The sequence below is a fragment of the Mustela erminea genome, chromosome 2, assembly GCF_009829155.1.
Source record: "Mustela erminea isolate mMusErm1 chromosome 2, mMusErm1.Pri, whole genome shotgun sequence".
NCBI classification, from domain to species: Eukaryota; Metazoa; Chordata; class Mammalia; order Carnivora; family Mustelidae; genus Mustela; species Mustela erminea.
In genome coordinates this window covers 96,989,920-97,007,513 of record NC_045615.1, presented here as the reverse complement: position 1 = coordinate 97,007,513, position 17,594 = coordinate 96,989,920, and the positions used below count along the sequence as shown (strand labels likewise).

The 17,594-nt window shown below is 53.9% G+C and overlaps 1 long non-coding RNA gene across 3 annotated transcripts in view; it reads left to right on the top strand.

Moving 5' to 3' along the window:
• Nucleotides 1–17,594, top strand: part of LOC116584761 — a 48,002-nt gene that overhangs the window by 5,784 nt on the left and 24,624 nt on the right. The window contains exons 2-6 of one of the 3 annotated variants that reach the window (XR_004283321.1): nt 4,355–4,440; nt 5,455–5,574; nt 13,901–14,101; nt 14,659–14,786; nt 15,789–15,912. This is a non-coding gene — a long non-coding RNA (uncharacterized LOC116584761). Of the gene's footprint in view, nt 1–4,354; nt 4,441–5,454; nt 5,580–13,900; nt 14,102–14,658; nt 14,787–15,788; nt 15,913–17,594 lie in introns of all 3 variants that reach the window. The other 2 variants (XR_004283319.1, XR_004283320.1) reach the window with 2 other exon arrangements.

Below are 17,594 nucleotides of genomic sequence, written 5' to 3'. Positions count from 1 at the left end.
AGTTTCCTTCCCGGTGGCAGGTTGACTCATGGGGTTTGTTTTAGTTTTCCCCAAATTGAGGGCTTGTGGGATATGCCCCTGGGTAAGGATGCCTGAAAACCCAACAGAGGGTTATGGGCAGGGTGTAGGCACATGGCAGGCCCAATCCACCAGCTCGAAGGCTTGCTCCCCTCAGGGTCGAGTTTAGGGGATGTGTCTGGCAGTCCAGCAGAATCGGGGGTTCTTTCCAGGGGGACCTCTGATTTTGAGGGTGGCTTTAGAAGCATATAAAGGTATCTTCCTCTCTGAGGGCACTGTGGAGCTCCAAATGGCACAGTTTCCCCCCCGCATGGCAGCCAGTTTCCTGGGTTGTCACAGAGGTGTCCTTAATCTGGGAAGTTTGGGGGCCAGGCCTCTTGGGATGGAAGCATGAAAACAGAAACTACAGTTATGGTAAGGGCCTTTGGGCAAGGCAGGCTTGATCTGCTGGTGCTGAGGTGGGCTCCCCAGTGGGCTGATGTCAGAATGGGCATCAGGTGGCACATCAGACTCTGAGTTTGTGTCCAGGGAGGCTATAGAAGCTGGGGGTGTCCTCAGGATGGTATGCAGGTTTCTCCTAGCCTGACGGTTCTGCAGAGCTCTAAAGGGCACGGTTTCCTCCCGAATGGCAGCCGCAGTCCTGGGGTATCACTGAGGCATCCTTAATCTGTTCCAGTGTGAGTCTCAGATATGCCCAATCTGGCGGGCTTGGAGAACAGGCCTCCGGGCATGGAAGCCTGTACACCCCACCTAGGGTTAGTGTTAGGGCCTAAGGACATGGAAGGCCCAATGGGCTGGTGCTGATGTGGGCTCCCCTCAGGGCTGAGTTCAGGGCATGCTTCCAGCAGTGCAGAAAAATCCGGTTTTATGGTCAATGGGGCCTCTCATTGTGAGGGTGGCTTTAGGGGGACTTGCAGGTTTCTCCCCCTCTGAGGGTTTGGTGCAGCTCCAAATGGCATGGTTTCCTACCACCTGGTTGCTGGAGTTTTAAAGTTTCACTCAGGGGTCTTTAATCTGGTTGGCATAGGAGTCAGACCCCTTGGAATGGAAGTCCGAAAACTGAAACTAGCGTTAGGGTTATGGTACAGGGGCATTACAGGCCCAATCTGCCTGCGCTGAGGTGGGCTCCCCTCAGGGCTGAGTTGAGGGCATGCGTCTGGTGGCGTGGCAGAATTCAGCTTTATGGTCAGTGGGGATGCCGATTTTGGGAGTGGCTTTAGGGGGTCATGCAGGTTCTTCCCTGTTAGGGGTTCAATCCAGCCCCAAATGGCATGGGTTCCTACAGCATGGTGGGTGGAGTCCTGGGGTGTAGCTCAGGGGTCTTTAATCTATGGGGCCAGGTGGCAGGCTCAGCGGAATGGAGCCTGAAAACCTAAACTAGGGTTAGGGTTAAGGCCTAGGGGCATTGCATGACTGCTCTGCTGGCACTGGGTGGGCTCCCTCAGGGCTCTGTTGAGGACATGTGTCCAGTGGCCTGGCAGAATCCGTCTTTATGGCCAGGGGGCCGCCGATTGTGGGAGTAGCTTTAGGGGCGCATGAAGGTTCCTCCCATGTTAAGCGGTGCATCTCCAAATGGCACAGGTTCCTACCACGTGGCAGGCAGAGTCCTCGGTGTAGCTCATGGGTCCTTAATCTGTGGGGCTGGGTGACCAGGCCCCTTGTAATGGAAGCCTGAAAACCCAAACTATGGTTAGTGTTAGGGACTAGGGGCATTACAGGCCCGATCTGCCAGCGCTGAGATGGGCTTTGCTCAGGGCTGAGTGGAGGGCATCTGTCCAGCACTGCAGCAGAATCCAGCTTTATGGCTGGGGGCTGCTGAAGGTTGCAGTGGCTTTAGGAGGGAGTGCAGTTTTCTCCTTCTCTGAGGGTTTCGTGCAGCCTTGATGGGCATAGTTTCCTCCTGGGTTGCAGCCAGAGTCCTGGTGTGTGGCTCAGGTGTCCCCAATCTGGAGGGGTTGGGGGCCAGTTCTCTGGGGATGGAAGCCTGAAAAGCCATTGTAGGGTTAGGGTTAGGGCCTAGGGGCATAGCAGACCCAATCTGCTAGTACTGAGGCGGGTTCCCTGATGGGCTGAGTCAAGAATGGGAGTCAAGTGGCACATCGGGCTTGGGTTTTGTTGTCATGTGGGCTGTCTGCATTGAAGGTGGCCTCAGGAATGCATGTGGCTCTCTCGCGATCTGAGGGTTCTGGGTAGCTCTGAACGGAGGGGTTTCCTCCTGGATGGCAGGTGGAGTCCTTAGGTGTTGTTCAGGGGTTCCCAATCTGGAGGGCTTTTTGGCCAGGTCACTGGGCATGGAAGCCTGAAAACACAAACTAGGGTTAGAGTTCAGGCTTAGGGGCATTACAGGCCCGATCTGCCAGTGATGAGGCAGGCTCCCCTCAGGGCTGAGTGGAGGGCATCTGTCCAGCACTGTGACAGAATCTGGCTTTATGGCTAGGGGCCACTGATTGTTGGGATGGATTCAGAGGGGCATGTGTGTTTCTCCTGCTCTGAGGGTTTTGCACAGCTCTGATGGGCACTCTTTCTTCCTGGGTGGCAGCCAGAGTCCTGGGGTGTGGCTCAGGTGTCCCCAGTCTGGTGGAGTTGGGGGCCAGTTCTCTGGGGACGGAAGCCTGAAAAGCCACTGAAGGGTTAGGGTTAGGGCCTAGGGGCATGGCAGACCCAATCTGCCGGTGCTGAGGCAGGTTCCCTGATGGACTGAGTTAAGAGCCATAGTCAAGCAACACTCCAGGCTTTGGGTTTTGTTGTCGTGTGGTCTGTCTGTGGTGAAGGTGGCCTCAGGAATGCATGTGGCTCTTTCGCTATCTGAGGGTTCTGGGCAGCTCCGAATGGAAGGGTTTCCTCCTGGATGGCAGGTGGAGTCCTTAGGTTTGGCTCAGGGGTTCCCAATCTGGAGGGTTTGTTGGCCAGATCTCTGGGCCCAGAAGCCTGAAAACATAAACTAGGATTTGGGTTAGGGCTTAGGGGTATCTAGGCCTGATCTACTGGTGCACAGGTGAGAACCCTGGAGGCTGAGTCAAACACAGTGGTCAGGAAGCACATCAGGCTGTGAGTTTATGACGGGGGGTGGTGTGGTTGGGGGTGTCCTCAGGGAGGCATGCAGGTTGTTCCACTCCTAGGGTTCTGCATAGCTTCGAATGGCACGATATCTTCCTGGGTGGCAGGCGGACTCCTGGGGTGTGGCCCAGAGGTCCCCAATCTGAAGGACAGTGCCAGTGTGGCTTTAGACCTGTGGAGGGTTTGTGAGCTGCATTAGGAGTCTGTGGAAGGCCCAACAGTGCCGACTCACACCACTGGAGGGTGTGGTGAGCTGTGGTGCAAGAGACCGTGGTAGGCGTGGCAATGCTGCTTGCCAAGACTGGAGGCAGAGGCAAGCTGCCAGTGGGAAACACACCAGAAGAGGAGTCCCTGCAGCCTGCTGGCTCTGAGGGCAGTGGTGAGGTGCTGGGTGAGAGACCCTTAAACATGAGACACTGCAGCTTGTTTTTACAGGATGGAGTGTTGAGCTGAAGACTCTGTTTCTCCAGGCTCAAGATTGGTGGTAACAACCGCTGGAGCCAGGCCCACACATAGCACTGTGCCCTGTTGCGCCTGGTTTGTGCTGGGTAGTGCCCCAGGTAATGTGCTGTCAGGATGGTTCAGTAGGGTCCTCCCGGTGGGGGTCTGGAGCCAGGGGGAACCAAACCTGACACATGGTGCCTTTGGAACCAAGGATTTGAGTGTTAGTTTGGAGGAGTATATTTCTTCTCCAAAAAGGACAAGGGCATCGGCCACCTTTAGAAGGAAGTTAATGACCACTTAAGAAAACACAAGCATGTGTTTCTCCTCCTGGGAATTGGAGCAGGTGTGCAGGCTTTAGGTGGGAGGTTCCTGCTTATGCCCACCTGACAACCCTTCTTCACTCTGGCTCCACAAGACCTGAAGTTTGAAAATCAGCATCTGAATCAGTCATGCAACTCGTCCCAGAACATCAGTGTTCAGAGAATACAGCAGGTCCATGGGGCACAATATCACATCCATGCCAGGATGGGAGGTAAAACTTCTCTTTCACCCCAAACATCTTGGGTTTTCTCTCATCTCCAGTGGAGCCAAAAAGTCACACTAATGCAGCTATCAGCAATGGTGAGTGGATGCTAGAGTTCCCAAGTTTCCCTGGAGGGAGCACCTGGCAGGGGATCTCATTTTCTCTGTTTATTTCTGGCTTACAAAGGTATTTGGAACATCTATTTCCTAGGCAAACCCTTGGATTCTAAAGGGAAGATGAGATGGACTCAGTGTGTGTTTGGAACCTAGAATGCATTCCTTCGTGTAACAGTGTTTATTCCATTGGTCCTAGGCTTTAGTGGAATGGCCGGCATCTAGAGTGAGGTGCCTGTTTGTGGTCAGATAGAGGCTTGGAGGATGGCTTCTCCTTTGTCCAAGGTGATGTATCCCAATGGATTCATCTTTTTTTATCCAAAGAGTTCTGATGAGGGCAGAGGGAAAATTCCAAAGGATTCCAAAGAGCCTTGGATGATTGAAAAGGGAAGCTTGACTTTCTAGTTTCACTTGGTGGACCATCTAGAGAGTTGGCCATGGCATCCTTTCTCTGAAGTTTCATGGGTGGTGAAGTCAGAAGGAGAGTCTTTGGGAATTCCGCTGGATAGAGGCATTCTGACGGCTTCCCAGGGCATGGCATCAGGAATCCTGGGGTGAATTTCTGGGGCTGCTTGCCAGACGCTGGGTGAGTCATGTTATCCCCCAGGTTTTCTGTTTTCTCCTTAGGAAATTGCTGGCAGGGTATGTTCTGCTTAAAGTGGAACCCTCCTGCACTGTTGGTGGGCATGGGGGTTGTTGCAGCCACTCTGGAAAAGAGTATGGTGGTTCCTCCATAAGCTAAGAACTGAACAGCCCTGGGATCCAGCAGTTGCCCTCCAAGATATTTCCCTAAAGGGCACAAAAATGCACATTCAATGGGGTACAAGCACCGAAGCACCGTGATACTGACACCAACATTATCAACCATAGTAAAATGATGGAGAGAGTCCCAATGTCCATTCACTGATGAGTTTTATATATATATATATATATATATATATATATATATGAATGAATGTAGATCTATAATCTCCCACATCTTCTTAAAGGAGTAGGAGCCAGGTTTAGAAAGAATGAAATCTTACCATTTGCGAGGATGTGGATGGAGTTAGAGTGGATTTAGCTAAGCAAAATCAGTGAGAAAAGACCAATAGCCTATAATTTGACTTCTATGGATTTTCAGAAAGAAAGCAGATGAACACAATGAGGGGAGAAAGATAGGTTAATGATGAAACAGACTCAAACTTAGAGCACAAACTGAGGGTTGCTAGAGGGCAGATGAGTGGAGGGGAAGGGTTAAATTGATGACGGCTGTTAGGGAGGGTACTTGTTGTGATGAGCTCTGGGTGTTCTGTGCAGGTGAGGAATCACAAAATCCTACCCCTGAAGCAAAGGAATTAACACTACATGGAAGCAAATTGGAATTGAAGTCAAGGAAGGAAAGAAGACCTATGTCTTGAAGGTTCTATGTCATGAAGGGTGAGGTAAAAGTGGAGTGATTTTTGCTCTCCTGTTCTGTCGATGATCATTTTCAAACACACAGTAGTAGGATACACTAGTTTCTAATTGCACAAGGAGCCCTCAGAAAGCTGCCAGGAAAGATTCAGATGTCAGAGCATGTCCATGTTCCATCGATATGTTCCTTCCAGTTTTCCCAGGTACAAAGGTAAGTGGAGAGAAATAAGGCAGAAGAGGAAAGGAGGTGTTAAGCATTCAGGAGGTAGCCTTCCCCCTTTCTCATGAAAGCCTTGGGCTGGTGTAAATTGAGAAGAAGGAGGGGGGATCCCAGAGCTTTGCGGCAGGCAGGGGAGTTTCAAGTCGCCTAGAGATGACAGAGGTCCCTGAGGAGAGCTGAGCTATGGGTGTGGCAGGCTCAAACTGCTGGTCCAGAGGTGGATTCCCTGAGGAGCTGAGTTGAGGATGGGGGTCAGGTGGTGCATCAGGCTCTGGGGGGCTGCAGAATGTGAGGGAGTACTCATGGGGACACACAGGTTTCTCCAGATCTGAGGGTTTTGTGAAGCTCCAAATGGACTGGTTTCCTGGTGGGTGGCAGGTGGATTCCTACAGTGTGACTCCAGGGATCCCAACCCAGAGGGCTTGGGGGACAGGCCTCTGTAGAAGGAAGCCTGAAAACGCAACTTAGGGTTAGGGTTATGGCCTTAGGGAATGGCAGGTCCTTTCTGCTGGCATTGATGTGGGCTCCCCTCAGGGTTGAGTTGAGGGAATGTGTCCTGTAGTGTGGCAGAATCGGTGTTTCTGGCCAGCGGGACCACTAATGGTGGGAGTGGATTAGAAGGGCATGCAGGTTTTTTCCTCTCTGAGGGCACTGTGGAGCTCCAAACGGCACAGTCTGCCCCTGCATGACAGTCGGATTCTTGGGTTCTGCTTAAACTCCCCATCTGGGGAGTTTGGGGGCCAGGCTTCTTGGGGTGGAAGCCTGAAAACAGAAACTAGAGTTATGGTAAAGAGCTCAGGGCAAGGCAGGCTCCATCTGTTGGTGCTGAGGCGGGCTTCCCAGTGGGCTGACGTCAAGGTGGGCATCAGGCAACACATCAGACTCCGAGTTTGTGTTCAGGGCAGCTATAGAATCTGGGGGTGTCCTCAGAGTGGCATGCATGTTTCTCCCAGTCTGAGGGTTCTGAAGAGCTCCAAAGGGCACAATTTCCTCATGGGTGTGGGGGCGCAGTCCTAGAGTGTCACTGAGGTGTCCTTAATCTATGCCAGCATGAGTCTCAGAGGTGCCCATCAGCAGGCTTGGGGAACAGGCCTCTGGGCATGGAAGGCTGTCCACCCCACCTAGGGTTAGTTTTTAGGGTCTAAGGTCATGGCAGGCCCAATGTACCAGTGCTGATGTGGGCTTCCCTCAGCGCTGAGTCCAGGGCATGCGTCTGGAGGCACAGATCATGGGGTCCTTGGGGTCCTCTCGTGGTGAGGGTAGCTTTAGGGGGGCTTACAGGTTTCTCCCCATCTGAGGATTTGGTGCAGCCCCAAACCACAAGCTCTCCTACCACGTGGTGGGTGGAGTCCTCTGGTGTCACTCAGTAGTCCATAATATGGGGGACATGGGGCCAGGTCTCTTTGGATGGAAGCCTGAAAACCCAAACTAGGGTTATGGTAAGGGCATAGGGGCATTGCAGGTCCAATCTGCCAGTGCTGAGGTAGGTTCCATGGTGGGCTAAGTTGAGGTTGGGCACCAGGTGTGGGCGCGGATTCTGGGTTTGAATCCAGGGGGTCACAGACGCTGGGGGTGGCCTCAGGGAGCATGCCAGTTTCCCCACTCCCATCCTGGCGCAGTTTAGGACATTCATCTGGCCACCCCGAAGAATCAGGGCTTGTCCCCGGGGGGCCACCAATGGTAGTGGTGTCTTTAGGGGGACATGCAGGTTTCTCCCCCTCTGAGGACTCAGCACAGCTCCAAATGGCATGGTTTCCATCCGTGTAGAGGGCGGATCCTGGGGTGTCTCTCAGCGATCCTTCATCCGGGCGACCTGGGGGCCAGGCTCCTCAGAATGGAAGTCTGAAAACTCAAAGTAGGGTTAAGGTTTGGGCCTTGGGTCATTGTAGGACAAATCTGCTGGATCTGAGGTGGGCTGCCCTCAGGGATGAATTGCAGGCATACCTCGGCATCACAGTATATGGCTTTATGGCCAGGGGGGCCTTGATGGTCAGGATAGCTTTATGGGTGCATGCAGGTTTCACCCCTTTTGAGGGCTTGACACAGCTCCAATCGACATGAATTCCTACCACGTGGCATGTGGAGGCGTGGGGTGTCACTCAGACCTCCTTTATCCAGGAGGCTGTGGGGCCAGGATCCTTGGAATGGAAGCATGTAAACTGAAACTACAGTTTATATAGAGCCTTGGGGCATGATAGGTCAGATCCTCTGGGACTGAGGCAATCACCTAGGGGCTCAGTAGCGAGAATCATTGGATTTGCATAACCTGGCTCATAGAGGGCTTTCCTAGAGTTCATGTCGAGAACAATGAGGACCCGAATCTAGACAAAGGCCCTGACCCTGTAGACATGCACTGCAGGAAGCGAGTTCACCAGGGAATTTTTGGCCAATTCTCAGGAGCATTCTGCCCAAATCCATATCGTGAGAATTTGCTGCCGTTGGGGGGCTAATCGGACTGCCTATAACCCGTGGACTAGAGCAATTTCTCACTTGGTGCATGGCATGGCCATCAGGAAAAAAGCAGCAGCTGAGGCTGCTACTATGAGTGGGGGATGGCCTTGTGGCGGGGACAAGCAGGTGTCTCCCGCTATGAGGGGTTTCTGCAGCTCTGAAAGGCACTGTTTCCACTTAGGTGGGAGGAGGACTCATGGGGAGTGTTTCAGGGCTCCCCCAGGAGAGGATTAGAGGGATGGTCCCTGGAAAAGGAATACTGAATAACCAGGAGAGGTCTAGGACCCAGAAATAGGGGCATGGCAAGCACCATCAGCCAATACCACGCAGGGTACCACAGGAGGCTGAGAAGCAGGAGGTATTAGCCTTGCCTATGCATGACTCATGGAGGGATTTCTGGCGGGGTTTGTGCCAAGATGAATCGGGGTCCCAGGCTAGGCCCAGGGGGCGGTCCTGCAGACAAGCAACGCCAGAGGCGAGTTCACCCGGTGTTTTCTGGCCAATTCTCAGGAGCGTTCTGGCCAAATTGGGATGAATGTGGGCAGAATGCTTGTGAGAATGGCCGGCGTTGGGCGGGCCTGTGGACCGGCCTGTACCCTGTGGCCGAGGGCCCTTTCTCGCTCGGGGCATGTCGCAGCCACCCCAAAACGAGCCGAGACAACGCAGCCCACCCAGCGGCCCAGCACAGGGGAGCTTTCCTGTAGCAGACTTGAGGGAGGGCCTGTGGCCAGGCGTCCTCCTCTGTGCCTTTTCGGGACACTGGGACACCCAATGTTGGGTTTGGCCTCAGTGCGGGCACCAAGGTTTCTCTCCTTCTGAGGCTTTTCCACAGCTCCAACAGGCACCGATTGCACCGGGGTGGTAGGGGGTGTCCCAGCACGGGACTCACGGTTCCCCAGGTGGAGGCCTCGAGGGACAAGACCCTGGAAATGGAAGGCTGAGGAAGCAGGTGAGGGTTCGTGCCCGGGCCTCGGGACTGTCCCTGTCCCGTCTGCCAGTGGCAGGGAGGGGACCCCCGGAGGCTGAGGAGCAGGAGGCGTTGGCCTCGCTGGAGCCAGACTCCTGGCGGGATTTCTGGTGGAGTTTGGCGGTGACCACTAGGAATCCCTGGCTAGGGCGCAGCCCTGCAGCCGTGCAGCGCCCAAACCGAATTTGCCTTTGCCGGGTGTGTTCTGGCCAATTCTCACGAGCATTCTGCCCAAACTGGGATCAGTTTGGGCAGATCGCTTGTGAGAATTGGCCGGTGTTGGGCAGCCCTCTGGACCGCCCTGTTCCCTGTGGCCGAGGGCCCTTTCTCACTCAGGGCATGTCACAGCCACCCGGAAAACACACTGAGATGACGTGGCACACCCGGGGGCCCAGGCACGACGGAGCTATCCCGTAGTACGGTTGAGGGAGGGGTGGTGGCCGGGCGTCGTCCTCTGACTTTTCGTGAGGCTGTGGCGCCGAGGGATTGGGCTGGCCTCTGTGGGGGAATGAATGTATCTCTCGCTCAAAGGCTTGTACGCAGCTCCAAAAGGCACCGTTTGCGCCAGGGTGGTCAGGGGACTTGTGGTGCGTGACTCAGGGTTCCCCAGTTGGAGGCCCCGAGGGACAGGACCCTGGAAATGGAAGGCTGAGGAAGCAGGTGAGGGTTCCTGCCTGGGCCTCGGAGCAGTCTCAGTCCCATCGGACACCAGGGAGGGGATCCCCAGAGGCTGAAGAGCAGGAGGCACTAGCCTCGTCTGTGCCTGACTCCAGGAGGGCTTTCTGCTGGGGTTTGGACGCGACCACTCGGGATCCTGGGCCAGGCCCAGGGGGTGGCCCTGCAGTCGTGTGCCGCCAGAAGCGAGTTTGCTGGGCATTTTCCGGCCAATTTTCATGAGCATTCTGCCAAAACTGGGATTGATTAGGGCAGAATGCTTGTCAGGATTGGCCGGCGTTGGGCAGCCCTGGGGACTGCCCTGTAACCCGTGGCCGAGGGCCCTTTCTCACTCCCGGCATGTTGCAGCCACCCGGAAATTGTGCCGGGATGACGCGGCCACCCAGGGGCCCCAGCGCAGGGGAGCTATCCTGTAGTAGAGTTGAGGGAGGGGTGGTGGCTGGGCGTCATCCTCTGACTTTTTGGGCGGCTGGGGCGCCCTGGGATGTGGCTGGCCTCTGTGGGGGTACGAATGTATCTCTCACTCAAAGGCTTGTATGCAGGTCCGAAAGGAACCGTTTGCGCTGGGGTAGTCGGAGGACTAGTTGTGAGGGACTCAGCGTTCCGCAGTTGGAGGCCCAGCGGGACAGGACCCCAGAAACGGAAGGCTGAGGAAGGAGTCGAGGGATCTTGCCCAGGCCTCAGGGCAGGCCCAGCCCCATTTCCCAGCGCCAGGGAGGGAACCCCTGGAGGCTGAGGAGCAGGAAGTATTGGCTTCACAGGAGCCTGACTCCCCGAAGGCTTTCTGGCGGGGTTCGGACGCGACCAGGCCAGGCCCAGGGGGCAGCCCTGAGACATGCGGCCCCCGAAGCGAGTTCTCCGGGTGTTTTCCGGCCAATTCTCACGAGCGTTCTGCCCAAATCAGGACCGATTTGGGCAGAACGCTCGTGAGAATTGGCCGGCATTGGGCAGCCCTGGGGAGTGCCCTGTTCCCTGTGGCCAAGGGCCCTTTCTCGCTCGGGGCATGTCGTGGCCACCTGGAAAATGCACCAAGAGGATGCGCCCCACCCAGGGGACCCTGGCCAGGGGCGTTTTCCCAGAGCAGAGTTGAGGGAGGGGTGGTGGCTGGGCGTCTGCCTCCGTCCTTTTGGGCGGCTTGGGCGCCCAAGGATGGGGCTCACCTCAGTGGGGGCACGAAGGTTTCTCTCGCTCTGAGGCTTGTCCAAAGCGCTGAAAGGCACTGTTTGTGCTGAGGTGGTAGGGGTAGTCATGGCGCGTGACTCAGGGTTCCCCAGGTAGAGGCCCTGAGGGACAGAACCCTGGAAAAAGAAAGCTTTGAAGGCATTCGAGGGTTCGGGCCTGGGCCAAGGTCAGGACTGTCTCCATGGGCCAGTGTCAGGGAGGGGACACCTATAGGAGCTCTTTGGGTTCAGAGATGAGGGAGGGAACTCAGCTGAGCGACAGCCTCTGTTTGCAGCCTGGTGGGGTGCCAAAGGTAGGGATGACTTCAATGGGGGCATGCAGGTTTCTCCCGTTCTGAGGGTTTTGTGCAGCTTCAAAGGGCATGGTTTCCTCCTGGGTGGCAGGCAGAGTCATGGGTCCATAATTCAGGGGGCCTGGTGACCAGGCCTTTCAGAATGGAGGCCTGAGAACCCAAACTAGATTTAGGGTTAGGGCCCAGTGGCATGGCATGACTGATCTCCCAGCACTGAAATGGTCTCCCCTTGGGGCTTAGTTGATGGTACACATCCAGTGGTGTGGCAGAATTTGGCTTTATGGCCAGGGGGACCACCACGGTTGGGGTTGACTTAAGGGGGGCATGCAGCTTTCTCTCCCTCCAAGGGCTCACAGTAGCTCTAGATGGTACGGTTTCATAATGCATGGCTGGCAGAGTCCTGCAGTATCACTCAGAGGTCCTTAATCCGGGGGGCTTGGGAGCCAAGCCCCTCAGAATGGACGCCTGAATTAGTAATAGAGTTAGGGCCAAGGGGCAATACAGACCCAATCTTCCAGTGTTAAGACAGGCTCCCTTCAGGGCTGAGTTGAAGGCATGAGTCTGGTGCCAGGCAGAATCCAACTTTATGGCCAGGGGGTCTGCTGATGGTGGGAGCGGCTTTAGGGGGCATGCAGGTTTCTCCTCCTCTGAGGGTTTGGAGCAGCTCCCTACCACAAGGTTTCCTCCTGCATGGTGGGTGGAGTCCTGGGTTCTTGATCAGGGATCCTTAATCCAGGGGGCTTGGGGGCCTGGCCTCATGGGATGTAAGCCTGAAAATCCAAACTAAGGTTAGGGTTAGGCCTAGGGACATGGCAGGGTCGATATGCTGGTGATGAGACTGGCTCCCTGGTGGCTGAGTTGAGGGTGGTTGTCAGGTGGTGTATTGGAATTCTGGTTTGTGTCTAGGGGGTGCGCAAATGCTGGGGGTGGCCCAGGTTCATACAGTTTTCTCCCGCTCTGAGTTTTCTGTGCAGCTCCAAATGGCACAGTTTCACCCTAGGCAGCTGGCAGTGTGCTGGTGTGAGACTTAGGCGTCCCCAATCTGATGGGCTTGGGAGCCAGCCCTCAGCCCTAGGGTTAGGCTTAGGGCCTAGGGGCATGGCAGGCCCTATCTGACAACGCTGAGGCAGGCTCCCCTCAGGGCTGAGTTGAGGGTATGTGTCTGGCAGCATGGAAGAATTTGGCTTCATGGTTGGGGGGGGGCACCAATGGTGGGGGTGGCTTTAGCGAGGCATGCAGGTTTCTCCTGCTCTGTGGGTTTTGGGCTGCTCCTAATGGCACAGTTTCTTCCTGGGTGGCAGCCAGAGTCCTGGGGTGTGTCTCAGGTGTCCCCAGTCTGGAGGGCTTGGGGGCCATGTCTCTGGGGACAGAAGCCTGAAAAGCCAACGTAGGATTAGGGTTAGGGCCTAGGGGCATGGCAGGCCCAATCTTCCATTGCTGAGGTGGGATCCCCCATGGGTTGAGTCAACAATGGGGGTCAAGCGGTATGTCAATCTCCGGTTTTGTTGCCATGTGGACCATCAGAGGTGAGGGTGGCCTCTGGAATGCATATGGGTTTCTCCTGGTCTGAGGGTTCTTGGTAGCTCCAAATGGCATGGTTTTCTTCTGGATGGTAGGCGGAGTCCTTGGTTGTGGCTTAGGGGTTCCCAATCTGAGGGATTGTTGGCCATGTCTCTGGGCATGGAAGCCTGGGTTAGGGCTTAGGGGTATCCAGGCCCTACCTCCTGGTGCTGAGGCTGGATCCCGAGGGGCTGAGTCAAACATGGGGGTCAGGAAGCACATCAGACTGTGAGTTTGTGACTGCAGAGAATGTGAAAGTTGGGGGTGTCTTCAGGGAGGCCTGTGGGTTTGTTCCATTCTGAGGGTTCTGCTCAGCTTCGAATGGTACAGTTTCTTCCTGGGTGGCAGGCGGATTCCGGGGGTGTGACCCAGAGGTCCCCAATCTGGAGGGACAGTGCCAGTGTGGCTTTAGACCTGTGGAGGGTTTGTGAGCTGCATTAGGAGTCTGTGGAAGGCCCGGCAGTGCCAATTCATGCCACTGGAGGGAGTGGTGAGCCGTGGTGCGAGAGACCCTGGAAAGCATGGCAATGCTGCTTGCCACCACTGGAGGCAGGGCGAGTGGCCAGTGGGAAACACACTGAGAGGAGTCCCTGCAGCCTGCTGGCTTTGAGGGCAGTGGGGGTGGTGCTGGGTGAGAGACCCTGAAACGTGAGGCACCACAGCTTGTTTTTACAGGTTGGAGTGGTGAGCTGTATAGTCTCTGTTTCTCCAGACTCAAGAGTGGTCATAAGAAACCCTGGAGCTGGGCCCCCACTCAGCATTGTGCCCTGTTTCCCCAGGTTTGCTTGTTATCTGCTGTCAGGATGGTTCAGGAGGGTCCTCCCAGTTGGGCTCTGGAGCCAGGGGAAACCAAACCCAACTCATGGTGCATTTGGAACTGAGGAGTTGAGTGTTTGTTTGGAAGAGTATGTTTGTTTCTCCAAAAAGGACAAGGGCATTGGTCGGCGTTAGAAGGAAGTCAATGACCACTTAAGAAACAAGCATGTGTCTTTTCTTCTCCCAGCAATTGGAGCAGGTGTGCAGGCTTTAGGTGGGAGACACCTACTTATCCGCACCTGACAACCCTTCTTCACCCTGGCTCCACGAGACCTGAAGTTTGGAAATCAGTGTCCAAGCCAGTCATCCAGCTTGTCTCAGGATGTCAGCGTTCAGAGAAAACAGCAGGCCCATGGGGCACAATGTCACATCCATGTCAGGATGGGAGGTAAAAGTTCTCTTTCACCCTAAACCTCCTGGGCTTTTCTCTTGTCTCCAGTGGAGCTCACAAATGGCACACTGAACCAGCTGTAAGCAATCTAGTGTGGGTGCCAGAGTTCCTGTTTCTCTGCAGGGACCACCTGGCAGGGATCTCATTTTCTCTGTTTATTTCTGGCGTACAAAGGAATTTGGAACATCTTTTTCCTAGGCAATCCCTTGGATTCGACAGGGAAGATGAGATTGACTTGGTGTGTGTTTTGAACATAGAAAGTATTCCTTCATCTAACAGCGTTTATTCCACTGGTTCTAGGCTGTGGTGGAATGGCCGACATCTAGAGTTATGTGGCTGTTTGTGGTCAGATAGAGACTTGGATGATGGCTTCTCCTTTGTCCAAGATGATGTATCCTAATGGATTAGTCTTTGCCTCCAAAGAGTTCCAATTAGGGCAGAGGGAAAAATCAAAATGATTCCAAGGTGCTTTGGACAATTTAAAAGGGATGCATGTCTTCCTAGGTTCACTCAAATGGCTATATATGGTTGGACATGCTGTATTTTCTCTGCAGTTTCATGGGTGATGAAGTCAGAGGAGAGTCTTTGGGAATTTCCCTGGATAAAAGCAATCTGGTGGTTTCAAGGGACTTGGCGTCAGGAACCCTGGGGTGAATTTCTGTGGCTGCTTGCCTGACGCTTGGTGAGTCAAGTTATCCCACAGGTTTTACATTTCCTCCTTAGGAAATTGCTGGCAGGGAATGTTCTGCATAAAGTGGAACCCTTGGGGGCACCTAGGTGGCTCAGTGGGTTAAGCCACTGCCTTCTGCTCAGGTCATAATCCCAGGGTCCTGGGATGGAGCCCCGCATTGGGCTCTCTGCTCAGTGGGGAGCCTGCTTCACCCTCTCTCTCTGCCTGCCTCTCTGCCTACTTGTTATCTCTGTCTATCAAATAAATAAATAAAATCTTAAAAAAAAATGGAACCCTCCTTCACTGGAGGTGGGCATGTGGGTTGTTGCAGCCACTCTGGAAAAGAATATGGTGTGTCCTCCAAAGGCTAAGAACTGAGCAACACTAGGATCCAGCAATTGCCCTCCTAGGTATTTCCCTAAAGGGCACAAAACTGCACATTCAGTGGGGTACAAGCACGGTGATATTTACAACAGCATTATCAACCATAGTAAAACAATGGAGGGTGTCCAAATGTCCATTCACTGATGAGTTATTATATATATATATATATATATATATGTATTTATATATATATACATATATGTGTGTATATATGTATATATGTATACACATATATGTATACACACACACACATATAGAGAGATTTATATACATGTTTGTGTATGTATGTATGTATGTGTATTCATTCTACCACATCTTCTTAATGGAATAGGAGCCAGGTTTAAAAAGGATGAAATCTTACCATCTGCAGGGATGTGGATGGATCTACAGTGGATTTAGTTAAGTAAAATCAGTAAGAAAAGACCAAAAGCCTATAACTTGACTTCTATGGAATTTCATAAAGATAACAGATGAATATAGTGAGGGGAGAAAGGCCAGTGAGGAAACAGACTCTAACCTACAGCACAAACTGAGGGTTGCTAGAGGACAGGGTTGTGGGGGGAAGGGTTAAATGGGTGACAGCTATTAGGGAGAGTATTTGCTGTGATGAGCTCTGGGTGTTCTATGCAGGTGAGGAAATCACAAAATCCACGCAATTAACACTGAAGCAAAGGAATGAACACTGCATGGAAACAAATTGGAATTGAAGTCAAGGAGGAAAGAAGAAGACCATGTTCTACTTCATGAGACTGAGGTAAGACTGGAATGACTTTGCTCTCCTGTTCTGTAGCTCATCATTTTGAAACACCCTGTGGCAGGATACACTAGTTTCCTATTGCATAAGGAGCCCTCAGAAAGCTGCCATGAGAGATTAGATCTCAGAGCATGTCCATGTTCCATTGATATGTTACTTTCAGTCTGCCTAGGTACAAAGGTAAGTGGAGAGAAATATGGCAGAAGAGGAAAGGAGGTATTAAGCATCCAAGATGTAGCTTTCCCCTTTCTCATGAATGCCTGGGCCAGTGTAAATTGAGAAGGAGGGGGGATCTAGGCAGGGGAGTTCTAGGTCTGCCTAGAGCTGACAGGGGTCCCTGAGGAGAGCTGAGCTAGTGGCGTGGCAGGCCTGAACTGCTGGTGCTGAGGTGAGTTCTCCAAGGAGCTGAGTTGAAGATGGGGGTCAGGTGGTGCATCAGAATTTGAGTTTGTAGCCAGGGGTCTGCAGAACATGGGGGAGTCCTCATGGGAGCATGCAGGTTTCTCTGGTGCTGAGGATTCTGCACAGCTCCAAAGGGACAGTTTCCTGCTGGGTGGCAGGTGGACTCCTACAGTGTGGCTCCAAGGTTCCCAATCTATAGGGCTTGGGGGACAGGCCCTTGGTGAAGGAAGCCTGAAAACGCAACATAGGTTTAGGATAATGGCCTTGAGGAATGGCAGGCGTGATCTGCCGACACTGAGGTGGGATACCCTTGGGATTGAGTTGAGGGAATGCGCCCTGCAATGCAGAAGAGTCAGGGTTTCTAGCCAGAGGGATGGCTGATGGTGGGGGTTGCTTTCGAGGGGCATGCTGGTTTCTCCCTCTCTGAGGGAACTATGGATCTCCAAATGGCATGGCTTCCCCCTGTATGGCAGTTAGGTTTCTGGCTTGTTACAAAGAGGTCCTGAATCTGGGGAGTTTGGGGGCCAGGCCTCTTGGGATGGAAGCCTGAAATCAGAAACTAGAGTTATGTTAAGGGCCTAGGGCCATGGCATGCTCAATCTGCTGGTGATGAGGTGGGCTCCCTGGTGGGCTGACTTTAGGGTGGGTCTCAGGTGGTACGTCAGACTCCGAGTTTGTGTCCAGGGGTGCCACAGAAGCTGGGGGTGACCTCAGGGTTGCATGCAGGTTTCTCCCACCCTGAGGGTTCTGCAGAGCTCCAAATGGCACAGTTTCCACCCATGTGGCAGACGCAGTCCTGGGGTGTCACTGAGGCATCCTTAATCTATACTGGCATGAGTCTCAGAGGTGCCCAATCTGGCGGGCTTGAGGGCAGGCCTCTGGGCATGAAAGCCTGTACACCCCACCTAGGGTTAGGTTAAGGGCCTAAGGGCATTGCAGGCCCAATGTGCCCATGCTGATGCGGGCTCCCCTAAGGGCCGAGTTGAGGGCATTGATCTGGCGTTGCAGCAGAATTCGGTTTTTTGGCCATGAGGGTGACTTACGGGGGCTGGCAGATTTCTCCCCATCTGAGGGTTTGGCACAGCTCCAAACCACAAGGTTTCCTTCCGTGTGGCAGGTGGAGTCCTGTAGTGTCACTCAGTAGTCCTTAATCTGGGGAACGTGGGGGCCAGGCCCCTTGGGATAGAAGCCTGAAAACCTGAACAGGGGTACTGGTAAGGGCCTAGGGGCATGGTGGCCCGATCTGCTGATGTTGAGGTGGGGTCCCCTCAGGGCTGAGT